The sequence below is a fragment of the Hyla sarda genome, chromosome 8 (assembly GCF_029499605.1).
Source record: "Hyla sarda isolate aHylSar1 chromosome 8, aHylSar1.hap1, whole genome shotgun sequence".
Lineage (NCBI taxonomy): Eukaryota > Metazoa > Chordata > Amphibia > Anura > Hylidae > Hyla > Hyla sarda.
Window position 1 is genome coordinate 197234738 of NC_079196.1, and position 22092 is coordinate 197256829.

At 34.7% G+C, this 22092-nt stretch overlaps 1 protein-coding gene across 7 annotated transcripts in view; it reads right to left on the minus strand.

The window, feature by feature from the left end:
• ELFN1 (extracellular leucine rich repeat and fibronectin type III domain containing 1) overlaps positions 1-22092 on the minus strand; it is a 581118-nt gene that overhangs the window by 392626 nt on the left and 166400 nt on the right. For all 7 annotated transcript variants that reach the window (XR_008847152.1, XR_008847151.1, XM_056535651.1 and 4 more), the window contains one exon: positions 4215-4274. The gene's annotated coding sequence lies outside the window, so the exon portion shown is untranslated. The remainder of the gene's footprint in view (positions 1-4214; positions 4275-22092) is intronic.

Consider the following 22092-nt stretch of genomic DNA (forward strand, 5'->3'; position numbering starts at 1 on the left):
TTATACCTATCTCTATCTTATATGAAGGATAACCTTATACCTATCCCTATCTTATATGAAGGATAGCCTTATACCTATCTCTATCTTATATGAAGGATAGCCTTATACCTATCCCTATCTTATATGAAGGATATCCTTATGCCTATCCCTATCTTATAGGAAGGATAGCCTTATGTCTATCCCTATCTTATATGAAGGATAGCCTTATACCTATCTCTATCTTATATGAAGGATAACCTTATACCTATCCCTATCTTATATGAAGGATAGCCTTATATCTATCCCTATCTTATATGAAGGATAGCCTTATACCTATCCCTATTTTATATGAAGGATAGCCTTATACCTATCCCTATCTTATATGAAGGATAGCCTTATACCTATCCCTATCTTATATGAAGGATAGCCTTATGTCTATCTCTATCTTATAGGAAGGATAGCATTATGCTTATCCCATGCATGTTTAAACTCCTTCACTGTATTTGCAGCGACCACTTCTGCAGGAAGGCTATTCCATGCCTCCACTACTCTCTCAGTAAAGTAATACTTCCTGATATTACTGCACAAACCTTTGCCCTCTAATACTTCCTGCTAGGAGTTGTAGTTTTGTAACAGCTGGAGGCACCCTGATTGGGAAATACGGCCCCAGACGGTAGTAAGTGATCAGGGGATATAGGGGAAGATTCATCAAGACCTGAGCAGAGGACAAGGAGATGAGTTGCCCTTAGCAACCAATACGTTTTTTTTTTCCAGAAAAATGAAAGAAGCGATCTGATTGGTTGCTATGGGCAACTGAGCAACTTTTCCTCTGCACAAATATTGATTAATCTCCCCCATAGTTCATAAGCTAAGAAAAGCTTTCGGGATAGCCACATTGGGGGAGAATTATCAAACCCTGTGCAGAGGAAAAGTTGACCAGTTGCCCATAGCAACCAATCAGATCGCTTCTTATATTATTCAGAGGCCTTGTTAAAAACGAAAGCAGAGATCTGATTGGTTGCTATGGGCAACTGGTCAACTTTTCATTTACAAAGGTTTTGATTAATCAACGCCCCAAAATCAGGGGCTTCCTTGTTCCCCCCAAGAGAATGGAGAGGTGGTCAAGCATGTACGCTGCAATTCCGGAACCGTACAAGATGGCCGCATACAGGGGACCCCATTTTTGTCATTGGTGGTCCCAATGTTAAGATCTCAACAATCAGATTCCAATATCTCATCCTGTAGACAAGTGATAAGTTGTAATCTTGGGAAAACCCCTTTGAATGGAGCTAAGCTGCAATACTAGAAACAACCCATGAACTGGTGTGGCGCTGTTTTTGGAGCCATGTTTTTCTAGTCCTTTTTTCAGTCTGTCTTTTGAAACTCCCATTCTAGATCTGGTTTGAGAAAAATAAATGGACCTTGAATAAAAAGCAAAAGAGTTTCTAATTTCTGTACTTTTTCTTGTCAATCCTAAACTTTTATCTAGACATACAGTACTTTCCATATAATGCTAAAATAAAACTCTATATAGTGCACAAACAATGCTGCCACTTGGTGTCTATATTATACAATGCTTAAATAATACTCCCAAAAAAGTGTCCACATAATACCGCCATATATAAAAATCCTTATAATACCTCCATATCACATCTAAATGACAGTACCATAGAGTGGCAACATAATATTACCAGATAACGCCCAACACTACTTCCAAAAAGAACCTACATAAAAGTGCACTCATAGTACGGAAATTCAGTGCCAGTCCTTAATACAGTGCTCCCTCAAGTTACAATATAAATTGGTTCCAGGATGACCATTGTATGTTGAAACCATTGTATGTTGGGACCTTAACTCTATGGAAACCTGGTAATTGGTTCTGAAGCCACCAAAATGTCATCCAAAAATAGGAAAAAGTGAGGATTAAAGAAAAATAAGTAGATAACTAATATAGATAAAGCAAATCCTTACATATAAAAGTAATAAAGATCTGCTGGGAGCTGTAAATCACTGTCTATGTCAGTGTTTCCCAACCAGGGTGCCTCCAGCTGTTGCAAAACTACTACTCCCAGCATGCCCGGACAGCCTTTGGCTGTCCGGGCATGCTGGGAGTTGTAGTTTTGTAACAGCTGGAGGCACCCTCGTTGGGAAACACTGGTCTATGTAGAGGACAGGAGCTTCTTCAGGGTCCTGTACAGTACACAGTGTCTTAAAAGAGTAAAATTGAGTAGTGTTGAGCGGCATAGGCCATATTCGAATTCGCGATATTTCGCGAATATATGGACGAATATTCATCATATATGCGCTAAATTCGCATATTCGTAATATTCGCGTTTTATTTTCGTGTAGGCGTAAATTCGCATATGCGAAAATGCACATATACGAAAATTTACATACACGTAAATTCGCATATACAAACATTCGCATATGCGAAAATTAGCATAATAAAAAAAATCTCTCATAAACGAAAATTCACATATGCGAAAACTAGCAAAATAAAAAATTTGCATACACAAATATTCGCATATGCGGAAATTTGCGTATGTAAAAAAAAATTGCATAAACGGAAATTTGCATGTGAAAAAATTCGCATACACGAAAATTTGTATACACGAAAATTCGCATGCACGAAAATTAGCATATACAAAAAATCGCATAAACGAAAATTTACATATTCGAAAATTAGCAGCCAGTCTCACACAGTAGTATTAGAGCCTTCTTTACATCACACAAGCTGGAAGCAGAGAGGGGTGATCACTGTGATGTGTACTGTGAAAAAAAATTACAAAAAAAACAAAAAACGAATATTCGTAATTACGAATATATAGTGCTATATTTGCGAATATTCGCGAATTCGCGAATATGCGATATTCGCGAATAAAATTCCCATTGCGAATATTCGCGAGCAACACTAAAATTGAGCCGCCCTTACTTAGTGTCCAAAGGAGCAGCTAACCGTGGCATAGGTTAAAGGTAGTACAGAACATGTAGTACCTCCCTGTTCTGTAGGGGGCGCTACCAGACAGGAATTCAGTGCATGCACTTTAGGAATACAGGTGTTTTACCAGTGAATGCCCATTCTAATTGGTCAGTTCTTCCGGCCACTGACACGTTTCACACATCTGACATGTACGTAGCATTGTATGTTGAGTCTGGTTTCAAGTTACAATGGTCCAGAAAAGACCATTGTATGTTGAAACTATTGTATGTTGAGGCCATTGTAAGTTGAGGGATCACTGTATACAATGCAGCACAGCTCCAAACAATGTAATGAGTCGGTATAGGATGGCGCTGGGTCTGGTCCAGAGCTTGTGGACGGGATTAATAGGCTGAAGAAAGTACCGTCACCCGCTTCTTTTGAATCTTTTGTCTTTATTATGATAAATTAGAATACATAAACGGAGAATGCGTTTTGTCTGTATAGCCTTTGGCAGCTGCATATGCTGATTCAGCTGACAAAGGCTTTACAGCCGAAACGCGTTAATGTATATGTATTCTGGTTTATAATAATAAAGAGAAAGCATTCTAAAGAGGCGGTGCCGGTATTTTCTTCTACCTATTCCGTTTCACACAACGGCCTATAGGAGATCATAACACAGAACTAGTTATTCCTAGTGGGAATTACAAACAACCCCTTGGGGACGACATTCCCTAGTGCATTCACTTTTACATAAAAGGTGTTTGGCAAGCGAAGGAACCTGATGCTGCTTTATTCTAGGGGACCTTAAAAACACAGGTTCATATTCCACCGCAGCGGATCCCCTGTCCATGGATCATGTCAGGTTTTGGCGCTGTATGGGATTGAGCTGCATTGCTAGACGCATCCCATGGACAAGAGTTGTGCTGTTTGGGAAGGAAAGCTGCCATGTTTTTTTAACCTCATTGTACTCATTGTGAAATGCTCTACAAAGCAGCAATAGCAAGATCTTAGCACCAATGGTTCCAAACTGGTAAATATTTTATTAAAGACAAACCTGTACACTGGCGAACATTTCCGATCGCAAGAGCTTAAACATTGAGGGCATAAATGATTTATTACAGCAGCCACGTGAGAGCGCATTGTATCGAAAGACTGGTCTACTGCAGGAAAGGTCCACTTCATCTCCAGACAAGAGGAAAACAGAAGTATAGAAAAACCTCCTTCATTCTAAAAACGTAAGGCCAAATTCTCTTTCTTTACAAACAACCATCTCCGTCAATATCAAAAATATCACAAGAATGTTTTTATTTTTTACCTTTTTAGAGGTCTTCGTCTTATCCTTTACTGGTAGGCTCTCCAAGTCACTTGACATTCTCTGCAAAAAAAAAAAAAGAAAGTATGTAAACATTTGTAATAATATACTGTAAAACAGAATAACCGTCTACATCTCTATACTCAATACAATGGTAAGCACGTGGTTAAACCAAACCATTCAGCCTGCAGTAGATCTATCCTATCCACTAGTAGATACATCCATTCCTGTCCAACAATGTTTAAAGGGGTATTCCAGGAAAAAAAATGTTTTTATATATCAACTGGCTCCAGAAAGTTAAACAGATTTGTAAATTACTTCCATTAAAAAATCTTAATCCTTTCAGTACTTATGAGCTTCTGAAGTTAAGGTTGTTCTTTTCTGTCTAAGTGCTCTCTGATGACACCTGTCTCGGGAAACGCCCAGTTTAGAAGCAAATCCCCATAGCAAACCTCTTCTAAACTGGGTGGTTCCCGAGACAAGTGTCATCAGAGAGGACTTAGACAGAAAAGAACAACCTTAACTTCAGAAGCTCATAAGTACTGAAAGGATTAAGATTTTTTAATAGAAGTAATTTAGAAATCTGTTTAACTTTCTGGAGCCAGTTGATATATATATATATATATATATATATATATATATATATATATGTATATATATATATATATATATATATATATATATATATATATATATATGTTTTTTCCTGGAATACCCCTTTAATGACTCAGGGCTCAAGTCCTGCAGGTACACATGGGAACGGAGTTCCTGCACTTTTTCCACAGCAGGAACACTGTTCACATTAGCAGAAATCTTGTAGGACCAGCCCTTGAGTACAAATCTTGGGTGAGTTCCCACACTTTATTCCCAGGACTTGACCCTTATCTACTACCACTACAAATCAAGAAATTGTCTTAGTGAACAACCCCTTAAAGGGGTACTCTGGTGGAAAACGTTTGATTTTATAAATCAACTGGGCCAGAAAGCTAAACAGATTTGTAAGTTACTTCTATTAAAAAATCTTAATCCTTCCAGTACTTATTAGCTGCTGGATACTACAGAGGAAATTCTTTTCTTTTTGGAACACAGAGCTCTCTGCTGAATTACGAGCACAGTGCTCTCTGCTGACATCTCTGTCCATTTTAAGAACTGTCCAGAGCAGGAGAAAATCCCCATAGAAAACATATGCTGCTCTGGACAGTTTCTAAAAGGGACAGAGATGTCGCATACAGATTCCACAGCACTGTAAACTCAAATTAATCCCTGTCCCCATCAGGGTTAATAATATAAATTCACCTATCAGTATGTGTTGGAGAGTGGGAGGAATCCCACACAAATATGGGGAGACTATACGAACTTGTTGCAGATGTTGTCCATGGTGGGATTAGAACCCAGGACCCCAACGCTGCAAGACAACAATGCCAACCATTGAGCCTTACAAAAACACCAATTACAGTCCTAGAAAACCTCTTTAAAGGGGTACTCCGGTGAAAACCTTTTTTCTTTTAAATCAACTGGTGGCAGAAAGTTAAACATATTTGTAAATTACTTCTATTAAAAAATCTTAATCCTTCCTGTACTTATTAGCTGATGAATACTACAGAGGAAATTCTTTTCTTTTTAGAATACTCTCTGATGACATCACGAGCACAGTTCTCTCTGCTGATGTTATTATAATAATAACAATGCTTTATTCATTGTTGTCCTTAGTGGGATTTGAACCCAAGTCCCCAGCACTGCAAGGCAGCAGTGCTAACCACTGAGCCACCATGCTGCCCTTAGCATACATCTGCTATCCATGGTTGCTAAAATGGACAGAGATGTCAGCAGAGAGCACTGTGCTCGTGATGTCATCAGTGTTCCAAAAAGAAAGGAATTTCTTCTGTAGCATTCAGCAGCTAATAAGTACTGGAAGGATTAAGATTTTTTAATAGAAGTAATTTACAAATATGTTAAACTTTCTGCCACCAGTTGATTTAAAAGAAAAAAGGTTTTCAACGGAGTACCCCTTTAATAATTCACTGTCAAATTCTGTTTTTCTTAAAATCGTCTTGCACCATGCTGCCAATGAATACATGTTTTTGTAAAAAACAAAACAAACAAAAAAAAAAACAGAAAAGAAAAAAAGAAAAAAGAAAACTTGCATGTGTGATGAATGCAAATTAAAAAAAATATTTACAAACAGTAATTAATGGAATGATTGAAACAAGCCCTATACGGGTGCTACTTTGTATACAATATTGAAGAGTCGTGTACCTTCTACTGGAGTGTTTCCAAACCAGGGTGCCTCCAGCTGTTGGAAAACTACAATTCCCAGCATGCCTGGACAGCCTTCGGCTGTCCAGGCATGCTGGGAGTTGTAGTTTTCCAACAGCTGGAGGCACAACCGTTGGGAAACACTGTTCTACTGGTTCATAAATAGAAGAGCAGAACAACAGTGAAGACTGACGTCTAGTCATAGAAGTAGGTGAAAACATATCTGACGATAGATAGAAGGTCATGATAACTGAGAAGGAGCGCAATATAATAAAGACTTCACACAAGAGGACAACCCCGGCAGCGAGGACATAAAAAAAAGAACAATTGGAGTCGTCTATGCTTCAACCCCTCGGCTGCTGTATACAGTGCGTCATGTAAACAACAGACGGCAGATGCCAAACACTGCCATGAATGAAGCTGTTCATCGTAGGGTTAGAGTTCAATTCCAGGTATTGAAGAAAAGCCACATGAATTATTGATCACTTTCAACTGCACTTGTAATATCAGTAAAGGGAGCTAAAGTTTCAGGCTGCGTAGGTTTCGCCTTTCAAAACTCCCCTCGACCTGATGCTTCTTCCCTTGGATCGTGTTGTTCTATGAACTCACAAATGGAGGAGAAATAATGGTCAAAGGGCATCGCAGTTATAGTTGGCATCAGCCTGGAGCCTTTTAGGCTGATTATAGCACAGTGATAGAGAGGTGAGATGGGTACCTGAAAATATCATTAGTCTGGGGTACTATATAATATAATTAGTCTGGGGTACTATATAATATCGTTAGTCTGGGGTATTATATAATATCATTAGTCTGGGGCACTATATAATATCATTAGTCTGGGGTACTATATAATATCATTAGTATGGGGTACTATATAATATCATTAGTCTGGGGTACTATATAATATAATTAGTCTGGGGTACTATACAATATCATTAGTCTGGGGTACTATATAATATCATTAGTCTGGGGTATTATATAATATCATTAGTCTGGGGTACTATATAATATCATTAGTCTGGGGCACTATATAATATCATTAGTCTGGTGTACTATATAATATCATTAGTCTGGGGCACTATATAATATCATTAGTCTGGGGTACTATATAATATCATTAGTCTGGGGTACTATATAATATCATTAGTCTGGGGCACTATATAATATCATTAGTCTGGGGTACTATATAATATCATTAGTCTGGGGCACTATATAATATCATTAGTCTGGGGTACTATATAATATCATTAGTCTGGGGTACTATATAATATAATTAGTCTGGGGTATTATATAATATCATTAGTCTGGGGTTCTATATAATATCATTGGTCTGGGGCACTATATAATATCATTGGTCTGGGGCACTATATAATATCATTAGTCTGGGGTACTATATAATATCATTAGTCTGGGGTACTATATAATATCATTAGTCTGGTGTACTATATAATATCATTAGTCTGGGGTACTATATAATATCATTAGTCTGGGGTACTATATAATATCATTAGTCTGGGGCACTATATAATATCATTAGTCTGGGGTACTATATAATATCATTAGTATGGGGTACTATATAATATAATTAGTCTGGGGTATTATATAATATCATTAGTCTGGGGTTCTATATAATATCATTGGTCTGGGGCACTATATAATATCATTAGTCTGGGGTACTATATAATATCATTAGTCTGGGGTATTATATAATATCATTAGTCTGGGGCACTATATAATATAATTAGTCTGGGGTACTATATAATATCATTAGTCTGGGGCACTATATAATATCATTAGTCTGGGGTACTATATAATATCATTAGTCTGGGGTATTATATAATATCATTAGTCTGGGGTACTATATAATATCATTAGTCTGGGGTATTATATAATATCATTAGTCTGGGGCACTATATAATATAATTAGTCTGGGGTACTATATAATATCATTAGTCTGGGGTACTATATAATATCATTAGTCTGGGGCACTATATAATATCATTAGTCTGGGGTAGTATATAATATCATTAGTCTGGTGTACTATATAATATCATTAGTCTGGGGTACTATATAATATCATTAGTCTGGGGTACTATATAATATCATTAGTCTGGGGTACTATATAATATCATTAGTCTGGGGAACTATATAATATCATTAGTCTGGGGTACTATATAATATCATTAGTCTGGGGCACTTTATAATATCATTAGTCTGGGGTACTATATAATATCATTAGTCTGGGGTACTATATAATATCATTAGTCTGGGGCACTTTATAATATCATTAGTCTGGGGTACTATATAATATCATTAGTCTGGGGCACTATATAATATCATTAGTCTGGGGCACTTTATAATATCATTAGTCTGGGGTACTATATAATATCATTAGTCTGGGGCACTATATAATATCATTAGTCTGGGGCACTATATAATATCATTAGTCTGGGGTACTATATAATATCATTAGTCTGGGGCACTATATAATATCATTAGTCTGGGGTACTATATAATATCATTAGTCTGGGGTACTATATAATATCATTAGTCTGGGGTACTATATAATATCATTAGTCTGGGGTACTATGTAATATCATTAGTCTGGGGTACTATATAATATCATTAGTCTGGGGTACTATATAATATCATTAGTCTGGGGTACTATATAATATCATTAGTCTGGGGTACTATGTAATATCATTAGTCTGGGGTACTATATAATATCATTAGTCTGGGGTACTATACAATATCATTAGTCTGGGGCACTATATAATATCATTGGTCTGGGGTACTATGTAATATCATTAGTCTGGGGCACTATATAATATCATTAGTCTGGGGCACTATATAATATCATTAGTCTGGGGTACTATATAATATCATTAGTCTGGGGCACTATATAATATCATTAGTCTGGGGTACTATGTAATATCATTAGTCTGGGGCACTATATAATATCATTAGTCTGGGGTACTATATAATATCATTAGTCTGGGGCATTATATAATATCACTAGTCTGGGGTACTATATAATATCATTAGTTTGGGGTACTATATAATATCATTAGTCTGGGGTACTATATAATATCATTAGTCTGGGGTGCTATATAATATCATTAGTCTGGGGCACTATATAATATCATTAGTCTGGGGTACTATATAATATCATTAGTCTGGGGCACTATATAATATCATTAGTCTGGGGTACTATATAATATCATTAGTCTGGTGTACTATATAATATCATTAGTCTGGGGTACTATATAATATCATTAGTCTGGGGTACTATATAATATCATTAGTCTGGGGTACTATATAATATCATTAGTCTGGGGCACTATATAATATCATTAGTCTGGGGCACTATATAATATCATTAGTCTGGGGTACTATATAACATCATTAGTCTGGGGCACTATATAATATCATTAGTCTGGGGCACTATATAATATCATTAGTCTGGGGCACTATATAATATCATTAGTCTGGTGTACTATATAATATCATTAGTCTGGGGTACTATATAATATCATTAGTCTGGGGCACTATATAATATCATTAGTCTGGGGCACTATATAATATCATTAGTCTGGGGCACTATATAATATCATTAGTCTGGGGCACTATATAATATCATTAGTCTGGTGTACTATATAATATCATTAGTCTGGGGTACTATATAATATCATTAGTCTGGGGCACTATATAATATCATTAGTCTGGGGTACTATATAATATCATTAGTCTGGGGTACTATATAATATCATTAGTCTGGGGCATTATATAATATCATTAGTCTGGGGCACTATATAATATCATTAGTCTGGGGTACTATTTAATATCATTAGTCTGGGGCACTATATAATATCATTAGTCTGGGGTACTATATAATATCATTAGTCTGGGGTACTATATAATATCATTAGTCTGGAGTACTATGTAATATCATTAGTCTGGGGTACTATATAATATCATTAGTCTGGAGTACTATGTAATATCATTAGTCTGGGGCACTATATAATATCATTAGTCTGGGGCACTATATAATATAATTAGTCTGGGGCACTATATAATTTTATTAGTCTGGGGCACTATATAATATCATTAGTCTGGGGCATTATATAATATCATTAGTCTGGGGCACTATATAATATCATTAGTCTGGGGCACTATATGATATCATTAGTCTGGGGCATTATATAATATCATTAGTCTGGGGCACTATATAATATCATTAGTCTGGGGCACTATATAATATCATTAGTCTTGGGCATTATATAATATCATTAGTCTGGGGCACTATATAATATCATTAGTCTGGGGCACTATATAATATCATTACTCTGGGGCACTATATAATATCATTAGTCTGGGGCACTATATAATATCATTAGTCTGGGGTACTATATAATATCATTAGTCTGGGGCATTATATAATATCATTAGTCTGGGGCATTGTATAATATCATTAGTCTGGGGTACTATATAATATCATTAGTCTGGGGTACTATATAATATCATTAGTCTGGGGCACTATATTATATCATTAGTCTGGGGTTCTATAAAATATCATTGGTCTGGGGCACTATATAATATCATTAGTCTGGGGCACTATATAATATCATTAGTCTGGGGCACTATATAATATCATTAGTCTGGGGCACTATATAATATCATTAGTCTGGGGCACTATATAATATCATTAGTCTGGGGTACTATATAATATCATTAGTCTGGAGCACTATGTAATATCATTAGTCTGGGGCACTATATAATATCATTAGTCTGGGGTACTATATAATATCATTAGTCTGGGGCATTATATAATATCATTAGTCTGGGGTACTATATAATATCATTAGTCTGGGGTACTATATAATATCATTAGTCTGGGGTACTATATAATATCATTAGTCTGGGGTTCTATATAATATCATTGGTCTGGGGCACTATATAATATCATTAGTCTGGGGCACTATAAAATATCATTAGTCTGGGGTACTATATAATATCATTAGTCTGGGGCACTATATAATATCAATAGTCTGGGGTACTATATAATATCATTAGTCTGGGGCATTATATAATATCATTAGTCTGGGGCATTGTATAATATCATTAGTCTGGGGTACTATATAATATCATTAGTCTGGGGTTCTATATAATATCATTGGTCTGGGGCACTATATAATATCATTAGTCTGGGGCACTATACAATATCATTAGTCTGGGGTACTATATAATATCATTAGTCTGGGGCACTATATAATATCATTAGTCTGGGGTACTATATAATATCATTAGTCTGGGGCATTATATAATATCATTAGTCTGGGGCATTATATAATATCATTAGTCTGGGGTACTATATAATATCATTAGTCTGGGGCATTATATAATATCATTAGTCTGGGGTACTATATAATATCATTAGTCTGGGGCATTATATAATATCATTAGTCTGGGGTACTATATAATATCATTAGTCTGGAGTACTATGTAATATCATTAGTCTGGGGTACTATATAATATCATTAGTCTGGGGCACTATATAATATCATTAGTCTGGGGCACTATATAATATCATTAGTCTGGTGTACTATATAATATCATTAGTCTGGGGTACTATATAATATCATTAGTCTGGGGTACTATATAATATCATTAGTCTGGGGCACTATATAATATCATTAGTCTGGGGTACTATATAATATCATTAGTCTGGGGCATTATATAATATCATTAATCTGGGGTACTATATAATATCATTAGTCTGGGGCATTATATAATATCATTAGTCTGGGGTACTATATAATATCATTGGTCTGGGGCACTATATAATATCATTAGTCTGGGGCACTATATAATATCATTAGTCTGGGGTACTATATAATATCATTAGTCTGGGGTACTATATAATATCATTAGTCTGGGGTACTATATAATATCATTAGTCTGGGGCACTATATAATTTCATTAGTCTGGGGTACTATATAATATCATTAGTCTGGGGTACTATATAATATCATTAGTCTGGGGCATTATATAATATCATTAGTCTGGGGTACTATATAATATCATTGGTCTGGGGCACTATATAATTTCATTAGTCTGGGGTACTATATAATATCATTAGTCTGGGGTACTATATAATATCATTAGTCTGGGGTACTATATAATATCATTAGTCTGGGGTACTATATAATATCATTAGTCTGGGGTACAATATAATATCATTAGTCTGGGGCACTATATAATATCATTAGTCTGGGGTACTATATAATATCATTAGTCTGGGGCACTATATAATATCATTAGTCTGGGGCATTATATAATATCATTAGTCTGGGGTACTATATAATATCATTAGTCTGGGGCACTATATAATATCACTAGTCTGGGGTAATATATAATATCATTAGTCTGGGGTACTATATAATATCATTAGTCTGGGGCACTATATAATATCATTAGTCTGGGGTACTATATAATATCATTAGTCTGGGGCATTATATAATATCATTAGTCTGGGGTACTATATAATATCATTAGTCTGGGGCATTATATAATATCATTAGTCTGGGGTACTATATAATATCATTGGTCTGGGGCACTATATAATTTCATTAGTCTGGGGTACCATATAATATCATTAGTCTGGGGTACTATATAATATCATTAGTCTGGGGCATTATATAATATCATTAGTCTGGGGTACTATATAATATCATTAGTCTGGGGTACTATATAATATCATTAGTCTGGGGTACTATATAATATCATTAGTCTGGGGTACTATATAATATCATTAGTCTGGGGCACTATATAATATCATTAGTCTGGGGTACTATATAATATAATTAGTCTGGGGTATTATATAATATCATTAGTCTGGGGCACTATATAATATCATTAGTCTGGGGCACTATATAATATCATTAGTCTGGAGTACTATATAATATCATTAGTCTGGGGTATTATATAATATCATTAGTCTGGGGTATTATATAATATCATTAGTCTGGGGCACTATATAATATAATTAGTCTGGGGTACTATATAATATCATTAGTCTGGGGTACTATATAATATCATTAGTCTGGGGCACTATATAATATCATTAGTCTGGGGTACTATATAATATCATTAGTCTGGGGTACTATATAATATCATTAGTCTGGGGTACTATATAATATCATTAGTCTGGGGTACTATATAATATCATTAGTCTGGGGCACTATATAATATCATTAGTCTGGGGTACTATATAATATAATTAGTCTGGGGTATTATATAATATCATTAGTCTGGGGCACTATATAATATCATTAGTCTGGGGCACTATATAATATCATTAGTCTGGAGTACTATATAATATCATTAGTCTGGGGTATTATATAATATCATTAGTCTGGGGTATTATATAATATCATTAGTCTGGGGCACTATATAATATAATTAGTCTGGGGTACTATATAATATCATTAGTCTGGGGTACTATATAATATCATTAGTCTGGGGCACTATATAATATCATTAGTCTGGGGTAGTATATAATATCATTAGTCTGGGGCACTATATAATATCATTAGTCTGGTGTACTATATAATATCATTAGTCTGGGGTACTATATAATATCATTAGTCTGGGGTACTATATAATATCATTAGTCTGGGGTACTATATAATATCATTAGTCTGGGGCACTATATAATATCATTAGTCTGGGGTACTATATAATATCATTAGTCTGGGGCACTATATAATATCATTAGTCTGGGGCACTATATAATATCATTAGTCTGGGGTACTATATAATATCATTAGTCTGGGGCACTATATAATATCATTAGTCTGGGGTACTATATAATATCATTAGTCTGGGGTACTATATAATATCATTAGTCTGGGGTACTATATAATATCATTAGTCTGGGGTACTATGTAATATCATTAGTCTGGGGTACTATATAATATCATTAGTCTGGGGTACTATATAATATCATTAGTCTGGCGTACTATATAATATCATTAGTCTGGGGTACTATGTAATATCATTAGTCTGGGGTACTATATAATATCATTAGTCTGGGGTACTATACAATATCATTAGTCTGGGGCACTATATAATATCATTAGTCTGGGGCATTATATAATATCACTAGTCTGGGGTACTATATAATATCATTAGTCTGGGGTACTATATAATATCATTAGTCTGGGGTACTATATAATATCATTAGTCTGGGGTACTATATAATATAATTAGTCTGGGGCACTATATAATATCATTAGTCTGGGGTACTATATAATATCATTAGTCTGGGGCACTATATAATATCATTAGTCTGGGGTACTATATAATATCATTAGTCTGGTGTACTATATAATATCATTAGTCTGGTGTACTATATAATATCATTAGTCTGGGGTACTATATAATATCATTAGTCTTGGGTACTATATAACATCATTAGTCTGGGGCACTATATAATATCATTAGTCTGGGGCATTATATAATATCACTAGTCTGGGGTACTATATAATATCATTAGTCTGGGGTACTATATAATATCATTAGTCTGGAGTACTATGTAATATCATTAGTCTGGGGTACTATATAATATCATTAGTCTGGGGTACTATATAATATCATTAGTCTGGGGCACTATATAATATCATTAGTCTGGGGCACTATATAATTTCATTAGTCTGGGGCATTATATAATATCATTAGTCTGGGGTACTATATAATATCATTAGTCTGGAGTACTATGTAATATCATTAGTCTGGGGTACTATATAATATCATTAGTCTGGGGCACTATATAATATCATTAGTCTGGGGCACTATATAATATCATTAGTCTGGTGTACTATATAATATCATTAGTCTGGGGCACTATATAATATCATTAGTCTGGGGCACTATATAATATCATTAGTCTGGTGTACTATATAATATCATTAGTCTGGGGCACTATATAATATCATTAGTCTGGGGCACTATATAATATAATTAGTCTGGGGTACTATATAATATCATTAGTCTGGGGTACTATATAATATCATTAGTCTGGGGTACTATATAATATCATTAGTCTGGGGTACTATATAATATCATTAGTCTGGGGCACTATATAATATCATTAGTCTGGGGCACTATATAATATCATTGGTCTGGGGCACTATATAATTTCATTAGTCTGGGGTACTATATAATATCATTAGTTTGGGGTACTATATAATATCATTAGTCTGGGGTACTATATAATATCATTAGTCTGGGGCACTATATAATATCATTAGTCTGGGGTACTATATAATATCATTAGTCTGGGGCACTATATAATATCATTAGTCTGGGGGCACTATATAATATCATTAGTCTGGGGCACTATATAATATCATTAGTCTGGGGCACTATATAATATCATTAGTCTGGGGTAATATATAATATCATTAGTCTGGGGTACTATATAATATCATTAGTCTGGGGCACTATATAATATCATTAGTCTGGGGTACTATATAATATCATTAGTCTGGGGTACTATATAATATCATTAGTCTGGGGTACTATATAATATCATTAGTCTGGGGTACTATATAATATCATTAGTCTGGGGCACTATATAATATCATTATTCTGGGGCACTATATAATATCATTAGTCTGGGGTACTATATAATATCATTAGTCTGGGGTACTATATAATATCATTAGTCTGGGGCATTATATAATATCATTAGTCTGGGGCACTATATAATATCATTAGTCTGGGGTACTATTTAATATCATTAGTCTGGGGCACTATATAATATCATTAGTCTGGGGTACTATATAATATCATTAGTCTGGGGTACTATATAATATCATTAGTCTGGGGTACTATATAATATCATTAGTCTGGAGTACTATGTAATATCATTAGTCTGGGGCACTATATAATATCATTAGTCTGGGGCACTATATAATATAATTAGTCTGGGGCACTATATAATTTCATTAGTCTGGGGCACTATATAATATCATTAGTCTGGGGCATTATATAATATCATTAGTCTGGGGCACTATATAATATCATTAGTCTGGGGCACTATATAATATCATTAGTCTGGGGCATTATATAATATCATTAGTCTGGGGCACTATATAATATCATTAGTCTGGGGCACTATATAATATCATTAGTCTGGGGCATTATATAATATCATTAGTCTGGGGCACTATATAATATCATTAGTCTGGGGCACTATATAATATCATTACTCTGGGGCATTATATAATATCATTAGTCTGGGGCACTATATAATATCATTAGTCTGGGGTACTATATAATATCATTAGTCTGGGGCACTATATAATATCATTAGTCTGGGGCACTATATAATATCATTAGTCTGGGGTACTATATAATATCATTAGTCTGGGGCATTATATAATATCATTAGTCTGGGGCATTGTATAATATCATTAGTCTGGGGTACTATATAATATCATTAGTCTGGGGCACTATATAATATCATTAGTCTGGGGTTCTATATAATATCATTGGTCTGGGGCACTATATAATATCATTAGTCTGGGGCACTATATAATATCATTAGTCTGGGGCACTATATAATATCATTAGTCTGGGGCACTATATAATATCATTAGTCTGGGGTACTATATAATATCATTAGTCTGGAGTACTATGTAATATCATTAGTCTGGGGCACTATATAATATCATTAGTCTGGGGTACTATATAATATCATTAGTCTGGGGCATTATATAATATCATTAGTCTGGGGTACTATATAATATCATTAGTCTGGGGTACTATATAATATCATTAGTCTGGGGTACTATATAATATCATTAGTCTGGGGTTCTATATAATATCATTGGTCTGGGGCACTATATAATATCATTAGTCTGGGGTACTATATAATATCATTAGTCTGGAGTACTATGTAATATCATTAGTCTGGGGCACTATATAATATCATTAGTCTGGGGCACTATATAATATAATTAGTCTGGGGCACTATATAATTTCATTAGTCTGGGGCACTATATAATATCATTAGTCTGGGGCATTATATAATATCATTAGTCTGGGGCACTATATAATATCATTAGTCTGGGGCACTATATAATATCATTAGTCTGGGGCATTATATAATATCATTAGTCTGGGGCACTATATAATATCATTAGTCTGGGGCACTATATAATATCATTAGTCTGGGGCATTATATAATATCATTAGTCTGGGGCACTATATATTATCATTAGTCTGGGGCACTATATAATATCATTACTCTGGGGCATTATATAATATCATTAGTCTGGGGCACTATATAATATCATTAGTCTGGGGTACTATATAATATCATTAGTCTGGGGCACTATATAATATCATTAGTCTGGGGTACTATATAATATCATTAGTCTGGGGCATTATATAATATCATTAGTCTGGGGCATTGTATAATATCATTAGTCTGGGGTACTATATAATATCATTAGTCTGGGGTACTATATAATATCATTAGTCTGGGGCACTATATAATATCATTAGTCTGGGGTTCTATATAATATCATTGGTCTGGGGCACTATATAATATCATTAGTCTGGGGCACTATATAATATCATTAGTCTGGGGCACTATATAATATCATTAGTCTGGGGCACTATATAATATCATTAGTCTGGGGTACTATATAATATCATTAGTCTGGAGTACTATGTAATATCATTAGTCTGGGGCACTATATAATATCATTAGTCTGGGGTAGTATATAATATCATTAGTCTGGGGCATTATATAATATCATTAGTCTGGGGTACTATATAATATCATTAGTCTGGGGTACTATATAATATCATTAGTCTGGGGTACTATATAATATCATTAGTCTGGGGTTCTATATAATATCATTGGTCTGGGGCACTATATAATATCATTAGTCTGGGGCACTATACAATATCATTAGTCTGGGGTACTATATAATATCATTAGTCTGGGGCACTATATAATATCATTAGTCTGGGGTACTATATAATATCATTAGTCTGGGGCATTATATAATATCATTAGTCTGGGGTACTATATAATATCATTAGTCTGGGGCTCTATATAATATCATTGGTCTGGGGCACTATATAATATCATTAGTCTGGGGCACTATACAATATCATTAGTCTGGGGTACTATATAATATCATTAGTCTGGGGCACTATATAATATCATTAGTCTGGGGTACTATATAATATCATTAGTCTGGGGCATTATATAATATCATTAGTCTGGGGCATTATATAATATCATTAGTCTGGGGTACTATATAATATCATTAGTCTGGGGTACTATATAATATCATTAGTCTGGGGCACTATATAATATCATTAGTCTGGGGTACTATATAATATCATTAGTCTGGGGTACTATATAATATCATTAGTCTGGGGCACTATATAATATCATTAGTCTGGGGTACTATATAATATCATTAGTCTGGGGCATTATATAATATCATTAGTCTGGGGTACTATATAATATCATTAGTCTGGGGCATTATATAATATCATTAGTCTGGGGTACTATATAATATCATTGGTCTGGGGCACTATATAATATCATTAGTCTGGGGCACTATATAATATCATTAGTCTGGGGTACTATATAATATCATTAGTCTGGGGTACTATATAATATCATTAGTCTGGGGTACTATATAATATCATTAGTCTGGGGCACTATATAATTTCATTAGTCTGGGGTACTATATAATATCATTAGTCTGGGGTACTATATAATATCATTAGTCTGGGGCATTATATAATATCATTAGTCTGGGGTACTATATAATATCATTGGTCTGGGGCACTATATAATTTCATTAGTCTGGGGTACTATATAATATCATTAGTCTGGGGTACTATATAATATCATTAGTCTGGGGCACTATATAATATCATTAGTCTGGGGTACTATATAATATCATTAGTCTGGGGTACTATATAATATCATTAGTCTGGGGTACTATATAATATCATTAGTCTGGGGTACTATATAATATCATTAGTCTGGGGTACTATATAATATCATTAGTCTGGGGCACTATATAATATCATTAGTCTGGGGCATTATATAATATCATTAGTCTGGGGTACTATATAATATCATTAGTCTGGGGCACTATATAATATCACTAGTCTGGGGTACTATATAATATCATTAGTCTGGGGCACTATATAATATCATTAGTCTGGGGCACTATATAATATCATTAGTCTGGGGTACTATATAATATCATTAGTCTGGGGTACTATATAATATCATTAGTCTGGGGCACTATATAATATCATTAGTCTGGGGTACTATATAATATCATTAGTCTGGGGCATTATATAATATCATTAGTCTGGGGTACTATATAATATCATTAGTCTGGGGCATTATATAATATCATTAGTCTGGGGTACTATATAATATCATTGGTCTGGGGCACTATATAATTTCATTAGTCTGGGGTACTATATAATATCATTAGTCTGGGGTACTATATAATATCATTAGTCTGGGGCATTATATAATATCATTAGTGTGGGGTACTATATAATATCATTGGTCTGGGGCACTATATAATTTCATTAGTCTGGGGTACTATATAATATCATTAGTCTGGGGTACTATATAATATCATTAGTCTGGGGCACTATATAATATCATTAGTCTGGGGTACTATATAATATCATTAGTCTGGGGTACTATATAATATCATTAGTCTGGGGTACTATATAATATCATTAGTCTGGGGTACTATATAATATCATTAGTCTGGGGTACTATATAATATCATTAGTCTGGGGTACTATATAATATCATTGGTCTGGGGCACTATATAATTTCATTAGTCTGGGGTACTATATAATATCATTAGTCTGGGGTACTATATAATATCATTAGTCTGGGGCATTATATAATATCATTAGTCTGGGGCACTATATAATATCATTAGTCTGGGGTACTATATAATATCACTAGTCTGGGGCACTATATAATATCATTAGTCTGGGGCACTATATAATATCATTAGTCTGGGGCACTATATAATATCATTAGTCTGGGGTACTATATAATATAATTAGTCTGGGGTATTATATAATATCATTAGTCTGGGGCACTATATAATATCATTAGTCTGGGGCACTATATAATATCATTAGTCTGGGGCACTATATAATATCATTAGTCTGGGGCACTATATAATATCATTAGTCTGGGGCATTATATAATATCATTAGTCTGGGGTACTATATAATATCATTAGTCTGGGGCACTATATAATATCATTAGTCTGGGGCACTATATAATATCATTAGTCTGGGGTACTATATAATATCATTAGTCTGGGGCACTATATAATATCATTAGTCTGGGGTACTATATAATATCATTAGTTTGGGGTACTATATAATATCATTAGTCTGGGGCACTATACAATATCATTAGTCTGGGGTACTATATAATATCATTAGTCTGGGGCACTATATAATATCACTAGTCTGGGGTACTATATAATATCATTAGTCTGGGGTACTATATAATATCATTAGTCTCATTACACCCCCCCCCCCCCCCCTCATCTTAAAGGGATACTCTGGTGAAAAACTTTTTATTTTTATTTTTTTAAATCAACTGGTGCCAGAAAGTTAAACAGATTTGTAAATTACTTCTATTAAAAATTCTTAATCCTTCCAGTACTTATCAGCTGCTGAATCCTACAGTGGAAATTCTTTTCCGTTTGAAACACAGAGCTGTCTGCTGACATCATGACCACAGTGCTCTCTGCTGACATCTCAGTCCATTTTAGGAAGAATCTAGAGTAAAAGGAAATCCCCATAGCAAACATATGCTGCTCTGGACAGTTCTTAAAATGGACAAAGATGTCAGCAGAGAGCACTGTGGACATGATGTCAGCAGAGAGCTCTGTGTTTCAGAAAGAAAAGAATTTTCGCTCTAGTATTCAGCAGCTAATAAGTACAGGAAGGATTAAGATTTTTTAATAGAAGTAATTTACAAATCTGTTTAACTTTCTGGCACCAGTTGATTTAAAAAACAAAGTTTTTCATCGGAGTAACCCTTTAATCCCCTTGTACCATTATTCCCGTCTCCCTCTGATGCCCTTTTGTCATTATTCCCGTTTCCCTCTGATCCCCTTTTTCCATTATCCCCCCCTCATCTTAATCCCCTTGTGCCATTATCCCCCCCCCCTCATCTTAATCCCCTTGTTCTATTATCCCCCCCCCAAATCTTAATCCCCTTGTGCCATTATCCCCCCCCTCATCTTAATCCCGTTGTGCCATCATTCCTGTCTCCCTCTGATCCCCTTTTTCCATTATCCCCCCCCTCCATCTTAATCCCCTTGTTCTATTATCCCCCCCAAATCTTAATCCCCTTGTGCCATTATCCCCCCCTCATCTTAATCCCCTTGTTCTATTATCCCCCCAAATCTTAATCCCCTTGTGCCATTATCCCCCCCCTCATCTTAATCCCCTTGTTCTATTATCCCCCCCAAATCTTAATCCCCTTGTGCCATTATCCCCCCCCTCATCTTAATCCCCT